Raw genomic sequence first — 10,858 nt, 5'->3', positions numbered from 1 at the left:
TATCATGGTCAGCGTCAATTGCCTGCAAAATTATTTGCCGTTTAATACAGAGAATCCTTAGTAGCCAATCATATACATATGCTGCATGTCCAGAACAACCATAAGTGGACTATCTTTTGGAGACGAATTATTACCATTCTATTTATAAAAGTAAGATTAGTCTATGAAAAAATAATGTTCTACACATTTGCTGTAGATTTGCCACCTTACATGGCCAGACATCCGGCTGGCTTTCCCGCAGAAACAATGGGTAAAACTCAAGCAGTTAATTAAAGAAGATGATCGTAACTTATCCCGCTTTAAAGTCGCTTTTTTCGAAAACTGCGACATAACTTGTAATGCGAATGTCCCATGCTTTGTGTTTGTATATAAGGTTTGGCAGGGGTCGGCATCCTTTCGTATGCAGTGTGCCAGTTTATCAATAATGTTAAAATATCAACAACTCACGAGACAAACATTTTTCTATGTTTGGTATCGTGCTGGCAACTAGGGCTCCAGAGTTGGTTAAAAACAACCCGGGTCAGACTCCGACGCAGACTCTACAACACCCTTCATTTCACCAATTTACGTAATTAAAACAATATGGATATTCAACACCTATATACTTTTAAAATGTACAGTTTTGCAGTTTTACATGGTCCTACTTGAGTCCCGAGTCCGACTCCGCAGCCCTGCTGTGACTGATATCTAATTTACGTATTTTTTGGGACGCCATGAAATGTTTTTTCAAGTTAAATTTGACGCTTTTCAGTCGACACCTAGAAGTGCCAACTATCAGTTTCGCTTTTAGCTTGGTTTCCCAGTGGCACAAAAACACACGTTCTTACTTTTAATGCAGTATGTCCTGATTTAACGCAATATACATCTCAGTTACGACTAATTTGTGACACGAACTGGAAATGTGTGTACTGTTCAAACATTTAGTTAGTGCTTACATGCGCGTTAAATCATTTGTCGTGCCCTTAAAATTCATCTCGCGTCGCAAAGTGTATAAAATAGATGTATACGTTCACAAGAAGTACGCAATTATTATAACTCAATACGAATACGGTTGGCAGATAAAGCTACTTCTAGAATAGTTAAAACGACGTATTCAATACACATAAAAGGTGAGGTATTCATCGAAGCTTTTGTATTTACAGTGTATCCATAGGGGGCGCATTTTGTTCGTTTTTGTCAGGACTTAACTTACCGTCCGAAGCGGCAATATTTTTAATGTAATTGGGTTACGCGTTTTAAGGTAACGTGAAATTAAAATGAAACGCAAAACGCCTATTTCGTCTCCTGTTAGGTCGGCTGTAGGCGCAGGATATTTTTTCCTTTTTGCCTTTAGTTATTTGTTCAGGTTGAATTATTTATGCGTTAAACCTGCTGCTGTTGTTTGCGACTAACCGCTCGTATTACGTCACAATGCCTCAAAAGTGCGAACCGATGCTTGTTTCAATAATGGCAAGGAAAACATAATTGTTTTTGTGCGATTGGGAAACCTAGCTAAAATCGAAACTAATAGAGTTAACTCATTAGTATACAGACTGAAAAGCGTATTTGTATTTCCAAATATTCGGGCACGTTATTGTTTTCGTGACAGCACTCGATCAAGACAGATGCCTCAAGCGGAAACTATTGCCTTTTACAGTTTACAATAATTAGGAAGGGACAAGGCGTGGAGACTAGTAAATTAATCCAACAGTTATAAAAGCCAAAAATTACTTTCCAACTATGTTTGACATTTTTGGACAAAAAAATGTTTTGCTCGTCAAGCGCGGGGCAGCAGCTGCTTTTATGGTAATCCTGTCCAGGGCCCAGTACTAACAGTCCATAATAACTAGGGCCATTTTTATTTTAACCTAAAAAAAAAAATTTTAACTTCATTTTTATCAAATTTTTACTTTATTTTAACCTAACGAAATTGCTTGTTTGTAGAGGCCACAGTTCTTCCTTGAATTGATGCCAGTTACCCAAACTTAATATTCTGTCGATTTTAGACCCAAACGTAATATTTTGTCGCAAAGTCAAGTTATTTTATGGATTATAAAAAAGTGCATCGAGTTTTTTGGCGATAGATTTTGCTTGCTTAGGCATTCTTGTATTACAGAATGTCAGTAATTCAAATTGTTGATCTTCGAAAAGACCACGTTTATGAAGATAAAGTGTTTTATAAAAATTATTTAAATACGTAACAATAAATAAAACAATGGACAATTTGCAATAAAAGTTACCGCTGATCCAAGTGGGCATTGTAGTATTTTGCTAGCTTTTGTGGGTTAATCTGGTTTAATTGAGTCACACTTCCTGATTTACAATGCTTCCACGACGATTTTTACAAAAATTACTCTTAAGAAACACAAAAACTCTGTCAAAAGCCATAATTTGACATACTTTGACTTTATTGAAAAATTTTAACTTTATTGTAAATTTTAACTTTATTTTAACCTAAAAACTTCTTAGAAACAGTCCCCAAGGTGCTGAAAACAACTTTATTCTTTGATTCGTGGACAGACGGTGTCCTTAAAAAACTTTAACTTTATAGACTTTTGCGGGCCCTAATAATAACAATTGTCTGTGACATTACGTTAGTTGAGTAAGTTGAGCTATTTGTCCAATTCAGTTACATTGAATTTTTTCCAAACACTTTTGTACACATCACTTGGCCATATAATTGTATAGCAACGGCATGTTAACGGGAGGTAAATAACATTTCCGTGTTACTTTACGCGGTCAATATTTCATGGTGACGACAAGGACTGCAATGGGTCACGTCATCAATTTGGTTATAAAACATAGTTTCGAATAATAGTAGCAAACAATAATATGTCACTACATTACTCCTGGTGGCGAAGCTAGCTAAAGCACTCATTTGAGATTTGACTTCCGGCGATAGCTGGTAACAAAAGTTTTAAAGATATTTGAATATTCAGGAAATTTTATAAAGTTACACCTGGCATATTACATGAGATTAAGATGCCTTCTTTATTAACCATCTTCGTGTTAGTTCTCATTATTAAAAAGTATCCTTGAAAACGTAAGTAACACATCTCCGGGAGCGTTGCGGCACACCTGGCATGGTCTTACGGCACACCGGTTGTGGAGCACTGGCTTAGAGGGTAGGCGTTAGCAAGATACAAACGGTGCCAAAGGGCTAGTTGGTTACTAAAGTTTGCCGACATGCGTTTTATGAAATGTAGGGTATGCAGTACAGTCAACACAAGACTATATTTCAATATATAAGTGCAGATCATTTTTCAATAAGGGAAATATATAAGATACGAAGTAAGTGCAATAATACGCTACAGACAAAATAAAAACACCACTGAAATACACTTCTTAAAGCGTACGGATTATAACACGTGGCAGCATATTTTAAGAGGATTGATTTTTTTAAGTTTAAAAAAAAATTTGATACGATATCCTAATAATCGTAAAAAACTGTTCTTTTCTAACTGGCCACGGGTGGATTTTGTTCAAATAATAGGAATTAATAAAAAGCAAATAGTTATACAACAAATAAAACAACACAATCTCATCCCAAAAAATCTTTAAAATTTGAAATTAGAATGCACGATGGGAATATATATTGTTTAAAAAAAATATTACAGTGTAAGCAACGGCCAACAATACATCCTAAGTTATGCCGCAAAATATATTATTTAGTCGCTACAGGTCATTTCGTAAAATTGACGTAGCTAGAAAATGAATCGATGTAGGATTTCATCAGTAAATAGCAGTGATTGTAGTGAATCTGCAAGATAAACATATATGTCATACACGCTTTCTGTCACAAATAGAGTAAACTATGCTTTACCTTATCTAGGGTAACTCCCGGCAAACAGTCCTGTGTGTCTTTGAATGCCCGATAAACGTCCACCATCATCTCAGCTTTGTAACGTGCCACCAAGTTCCAGCAAATGCAAAACATCGCCGGACGAGTAAAATCGTGTCTTAAGAAAGAACAAAGAACGGTAATAGCTTAGATCGCGCTCTATTTGTAGTTAAAACGTTTCGAGAACAATGGTATGTGCAATCGGTCATATGCTCTGTTTCTAATTGCTGTACCACAATCATTTTTGTTTATCCTTATATATCACTTCTGGTCAATCAAACCTTGCTACACAGAAACTAATTTGAAACAAATCTGTCAATTCGCCTGAATTTCATACATCAGGGATAAAGAGTATTTGGGACAAAATAATTAAGTAATTACTAAACTTGAAAAAAAAAACACAGTACAACTTACTTAGCAAGCAAGATCATGTTCTTTTTTGAGGTTTCATTCAGATGCGAGTCGATGACAGAAAATATATTGAACAAATCCTCGTTTGGTAAACCCTGACTCGACCAACTGTCGAACTCAAGTTGAGTTATAGGGATCTAAGGTTTAGTTGCATTACTTTATTTTTAGTTATTGTTCGTTAAGTGCCATTCTTTTCAAAGGTTCATTATTACCATTGTCTTGCCTCCAAGATACTACTTGTATGCCCTATTTATTCATTTATCCGCAATGCAAGTTTGAAAAGATATAAATTACCGAATATTAGCCTAAAATGGGTTTAAGTCCTCAAACAAAAAGTAACTAGCTACTTGCCGTGATTCCACGTTGCTTGCTCTTCACATCGAAACGTGTCCGGAACACTGATTTTTCAACGCTTGCAGATGTCGTGCTCACAACGATGTCTCCGAATTCCAGGTTGGTGTTGGGCGGTTGAGGCCAAAGATGAGAATCAAGCTACGAGTTGAAATACGATTCAATATTGCAAACGTGACCACGTTGGTCCAGAATAAAAGAGTCACCAACAAAAGCTTTCGATTAAAATGAAAGTATGTTTCTTGACATTTTGACATGTGAAAGTAGAAAGTGTATAAGGTGTGAAAGCGTTTAAAAAAAGTTTAGTACGCCAAACAAAACAAAAATCCCGCCGGTTGACAATAAAATGGGTATTTTTGCTTTAATTGAAATACAGACTTTTTCCAGTGAAACGATGAGTCCAACTTCCCTCTCTAAAATGATCGACCAAAAGTATTCAACCTTGTCTCTGTTTGGTTGGGTCGACACGATAGCACCTTCCATGCCATCGTATGTCTGAATCGAATAAACGAATCAAGTTTTTAGTTTTCGGTTATATATCCTTTTAAAAGGGTAAAACATCTTACCTCGACCGTGTAGGCAGAGAAATTGTTCAAGTTCGGCTGGTCTGCAACAAACAATTTCGGTCAAAATAATAAAATTTAATCAATATTTGATCAATACCTATACAATATACGCCTTGATTAAATTTTGTAGTAGAATGCTAAAAGTTTAGTGTGCATTCACAAGTTGTTATTCGTTATTGACTACCTTACAGATATCTACTTTGAACAATAGCAAATATAAACAACAAACTGAATCTATTCAAACGATTACTTACATTGAAGAAGGGGCATATCATTGATTCTAATTGGAGATTTCGGTCGATCGTATTTGATGCACTGTAACTTGTTGAATTCTGTGGCTATTGTGTTATTGTTAGGATTCCTAAAGTAAATTAGGTTCTAAATTTCAATACAATTGCTGACATCGATTAAGTAAATGCAACATAATTTTAAATCGTCTGTTTTTGAAAGCCTTTCGAATTTCATTGACTTATTAGGGATTTTAAGCAAGCAATCAAGACATGGCAAGGATGAATAGAACTAGATTATGGTGAATGTGAACCGGCTGATGTTGATAAGCAGAAAGGCTCACACATAGACTGTTTGTTTGGTGATCGACTGCTCGTAACATTGTTTTGTTTGTTGATTGCGTTCTGGTTTATAAGATACATTGCAGCTTTGACCAAACAGTAATTGAGAGGTATACCTTAACTATCTATATTTCCAACACTACAAATAGTGGCGAGTGCGGTTAGGATTGACCAACATGAATTCACAACGCAAGACAATGTATATATATATATTTAAATATTTTTGAGCTAATCTGAGCTGTTGACTTATAGATTAACGTTTGTTTACAAAGATCATCTTACCCCTGCATTTCCTTATGCTTGCTTATTAAACCTTCAGCATCGCTTTCAGAATTTCCAAGCACGTGGATTTCGTAAAGTAGCTTGTGCAGAAATACGTACTGCCGCTGTTAACAAGTGGGGGGGTTTTATTTTAATCCACGATATATTACCAACTGTGATGCCATGGCACGATTTTTCTGTTTTATATAACACTTAAACAACTGTTTTAATTGCATAAAGTTAAAACATATTGTTATGGTGTCTAAGATGTAGCCAAAGAACACAGCTTATAGGTCACTTTTCTTTAGCTTACCACAGTCTGAACCATCTCCATCCTCTGTTCCCTCATATGCATGACAGCTTGGTAGACGTCGATGCTTGATCTCGTCTTCATTTCCTCCAGCAAGTAATCGAGTCCGATGAAGGTCCCTGTTCTTCCAGCTCCGGCACTGGAGGAAAAACAAAGTGTCAAAATTTACAATCAATGACAGCTAGGTTTTCCTTTAAAATGGCACGGGTGTTGGTTTGGTATGTTAGCTATACTATTGCTGGACAGTTGATTGACCACCATTTTTAACCCTAATCTTATATCAGGTAGAGCAAAGTTCCTGGTATCGTAAGTTCGAATCTCACCATGGGAACTTTTTTTTTAGCTTTGCCTTACTTAAACCTAAATCATTAATATGCTGACCGATTTACACCTAGCAAGGATCTTGGTGTAGTATATTCAGTAGCTGTATAGGTAAAATAAAAAGCAGAAAAAACATAATTGTGTATGTCATACAACATTAGTCAAACCTGCAATGTACGACCGTTGTTTGACTTTCTCCGAGATTTTGCATCATTTTGCTGACGTCATTGTAAAGTCTCAGCAATCCGCTGGTTGTGTTTGGGACTCCATGGTCAGGCCAAGCTGTAAACTGGAACTGGGTGATCGTTCGAAGCTCCTGTAAAGAAGAATAACGAAATTTAACTTGCGAAAAATCAAACTGCTTATAAAGGTGGTTGTTAGCATAAATATCGCACATAAAATAGTTACATAGTGGCACAAGTATACGACTTACTGCTAAATATTCGTTATTCGCTTGTTCGACCGATATTTTTCTGATGACGTAGCAGCCCTTGTTGATGACGTCTTCGGTTTTTACGTTGATCTTTCCACGAGTCAAAGTTTTGCCCTTTTCTGGCCAGTATTGGCTACACTTGCACTTTAAAAATTAAAAAATTAATTGACAATGCGTTATACAGTGGTGAACACTGTTGGGGTTCTTATATGTTAACGTCGTTCATTTCTATATGATTTATTTTATTTTTAGTTCTAGGGAACTTTAAAAATTAATATTTACCCTTCCATTTTCGAATAGATTACCGAGCATAACGACAACCCTGGAGTTTTGTTGCCATATCATCATCCAGAAATCACTAATTGTGTTATGATTTGGACTCTGGGTTGCAATCCACTTTGGAGTTGTATCAAAGCCCTCAAAATACAAATACAGAAAAATATATGTGATGTCTTAGTTTCTTATGCTTTTTCTTACGACAAATATGGTGATTGGATTCCAGGCAATTTAGATTAAATTGGATATATTTGTGCTGTTTGTGGTGTATTGACAAAGATACAATGAGTAAAAAAATGTTACTGATTGTATATTTGCATATTTGCAGTAATTGTCGCCTTGATAGTTACTTCTTTAGTCGAACAGTGGTATTTGTGCTTTTACTTCATATTTTAGTGTTGTTTTAGAAACTGATGATGCCTATCACCGGAGTGTGAGTTTAGCTATATTTATGGTACTGGAAAGGTTCCCCGTGATGGGACACTTCTTTTCAAATAAACATAGCTCAAAATTATAACAGTGATTTCTAATTTTGTCATGCCTGCTTGATACCTCTGCCATAATCGTTAGTTTAACACTTTTTTATACAAATCGTCTTAGAAAAAATGTTGTTGTGTCCCGTCTTTAGAAACCATTTCGTCTTTAGAAACCAACTTTCGCTTAAATTCGATTTGATTTGTTTTTTGCTACGCAATGTTTTTACTTGCATTTTGTCTTACAAAAATGTTGTATAACTGTGGGTAAAACCAATTTTACGGCTAGTTGAAACGCATAGGAGGCATTACGTTTTTGTGAAGACTGTAACGCAAATGGGGGCTCCTTGTAAAAAGTATAGTAAATTATTCCATTTTTGACTACACCAGTTGCCTCCTTGTTATTGTTTTTCCTTTAGCACTATCCCACAAAACCCCTGAAATACTTTAATATGAACCTGGGCCCCCAACATTGTCCTTGTCAAGCAGCTCCTGTAGTTACAAAAAATTAAATCATCTTCAATATGTTGACACCAAATAAAGTGGTAATATATTATAATATAACTAACAGTTTTATTTTTTCTTAATAAATCCTAACACAATATTTAGTGGGTCGATAAATAGCAATATATGAAAAAGCAACTGGCGTTAAATCACCCCCTTGAAATCTACCCTTAAATTACTATAGGAATTTACGAAGCCTAGGTTAGGAACCACTTTTATAAAGAGTAACATCTCAAACATTGGAAAGGTACCCCTCAACCTAAAAAACCCAAATTACAAAAAATAGCTCCTAATTCATGTGGATGCCCTGTCCTACCTTACGCAGCCTTCATCGCCATATAAAGAAGATATTCTGGCATTTTAAAGCTACAAGATAAACTAATAAAATAACTTGTATATTTAAAATGGTAAGTTACCAATATTATACTTGAAAAATATTTAAACAACACCCCTAATTTATTTAGATTAATGGGCTATATTGTAAAAAGTCGACCGCCTACCGAAATGATGTTTTGCTGAAACAATAGCTATCATAATAATTTTAGGCATGAATTGGCGCTTTCTAAAGGCACTTCGTTTTAATCGCAATGTTCCGCCTTAGGCAACTTTCCATCTAGGGCAACCTTCCCTTAACATCTACAAACAGGCTGCTTTCAGCTTTTAAGTTTTACACAAATATGGTCAATGAAAGTAAAAAGCAATTGAGTGAATATGCACGGAGAAGGTAGTGTTTTGAGCAGTAGTTGAAGGGGGAATGGAAGCGTGTTTTCCACTTCCAACAAAAAGGAGAAAGCATAAACAAGGTATCCCTATGATAATGACTCTTTTTTTACACGAAAAGCTAAAACACTTTTTAAGATAAGGAAGATCTTTTTCCGATGTACTTTCGAATTACCATTTTCCAAAAACGTGAATTGAAACAGTAAACAAAAGGGGGTTAAAAATCTAAATTGCGTCAGCGGTTTTGGGAAATTTTTCCCTATAATTAAAATAAAAAGATGTTTCGTCACAAAATGAAAGAGAAATGTTGCTAAGTGGGGAGGAGGGCTAACCTAAGTGTTTAACGTCCCGGATGGCAATTTACCTTGGTAGAACAGGAGGAGTCAGTACAGATACTAAAAGTGGGAGGTCAGTTTTACAAACAGGTCGAGCGGTTTAGGTTTGGTGGGGTTGATAGTGGGTCTGGTAGAAAGGGCTTTTCTAATGTGGGTCTTCTAGGTAGTGTGTGGCTAAAGATGGTATTGAGGAGGGTACCGTAATGAGGTTTTAAAGTTTTGTACTTGTTTCGATCCTAGTTATGTACAACATTATTTATCCTATGGTCACCTTAATAATCGAAGCGTTTATATAATTGTTCGCGGTTCCCGACAAAGGCACACAGTTGTTGTCATCTAAAAATAAACGTTGAATTTCATTGCTTAATACTACTTTGATTTAATAAACAAAAGCAACACGTATACATGGAACGATGTTCTTGTATCGATTTCGACTCGCATTTTCCTCTTTTTTTGCAACTTCGGTGGTGAAAAGCGCGACAGTCGTCGTTTTAATCATCTGAAGAATTTTTTTTATAACAAACACAGTCATATATAAAATTCAAACGTTTTAAATTTTAAATACAGTCACAGTTCATCCCAGAAAGGATTAAAACTTTGAAACTTTTAAGAATACGGCAAAACTTTTAAGTGTTTTACATGGCATAGTATGATACCGAAACTTACAGCGAATTGCCGATTCCACTCAGCGTGGTTCGCTCGCACACTGGCAAGGTAATTCCCCTGGAGGCTGACAATAGGGATGCTTGTGACGTCATTTTGCGGTGCGTGATTCAAATCGACATTACCGTAAGGATTTTCCTCATCCTCACTTTCCTCGGCGTTGAGGCCGACATCTCTCGCTGAACGATTAAAATAAAATTATTATTGATAAAAAACGTTAAAAGTAAAGTTAATAAAATATGCTTTTCTCTGACAATATGCTTTTCTCTGACAATATGCTTTTCTCTGACAATATGCTTTTCTCTGACAAGTGCAATTTTACGTCACCTCTTATTGATAGTAGTAAACTTGATCGATTTTTCCTTCTCGCAATAAACCCATGAAGAGCAGTTCTGAAACAAAAAACATTGTATTGTGTACGTCTAATTTATCGGTGTTAAGTGTTCAGGATAACAGTAAGTTAGCATGACGCTTCTGACAAACATTCCATTACCATATTGTACTGTTAATATTAAAGCTTTCAATTACACAAATTTAAAGATTTGGGTATTTTAAATACGTTTGATTGTTTATTTAGTTCAACAACAAATTGCAGTCTTCACTATGGTAATATTATTAGGAATACGATGCGTTTCAAAATGACCTGGCAATAGAAAAACCCATTGTTATGTTATTAGATAAAATTTTATTAAATAAGAAGAAATTGTGCTTGGGCGTACCAGCAGATCATTTACACGCTCGCATCTCTTCAATTTTATTTACCTGTTATAAAAGATCAGTCCTATCAAAATAATGACGATCAAAATCGAGCCGACTGTCCCTCCTACAATTGGTGCCGTGTTGCC

The sequence above is a fragment of the Ascidiella aspersa genome, chromosome 8 (genome assembly GCF_963924565.1).
Source record: "Ascidiella aspersa chromosome 8, kaAscAspe10.2, whole genome shotgun sequence".
Lineage (NCBI taxonomy): Eukaryota > Metazoa > Chordata > Ascidiacea > Phlebobranchia > Ascidiidae > Ascidiella > Ascidiella aspersa.
This window is presented reverse-complemented; position numbering follows the sequence as displayed.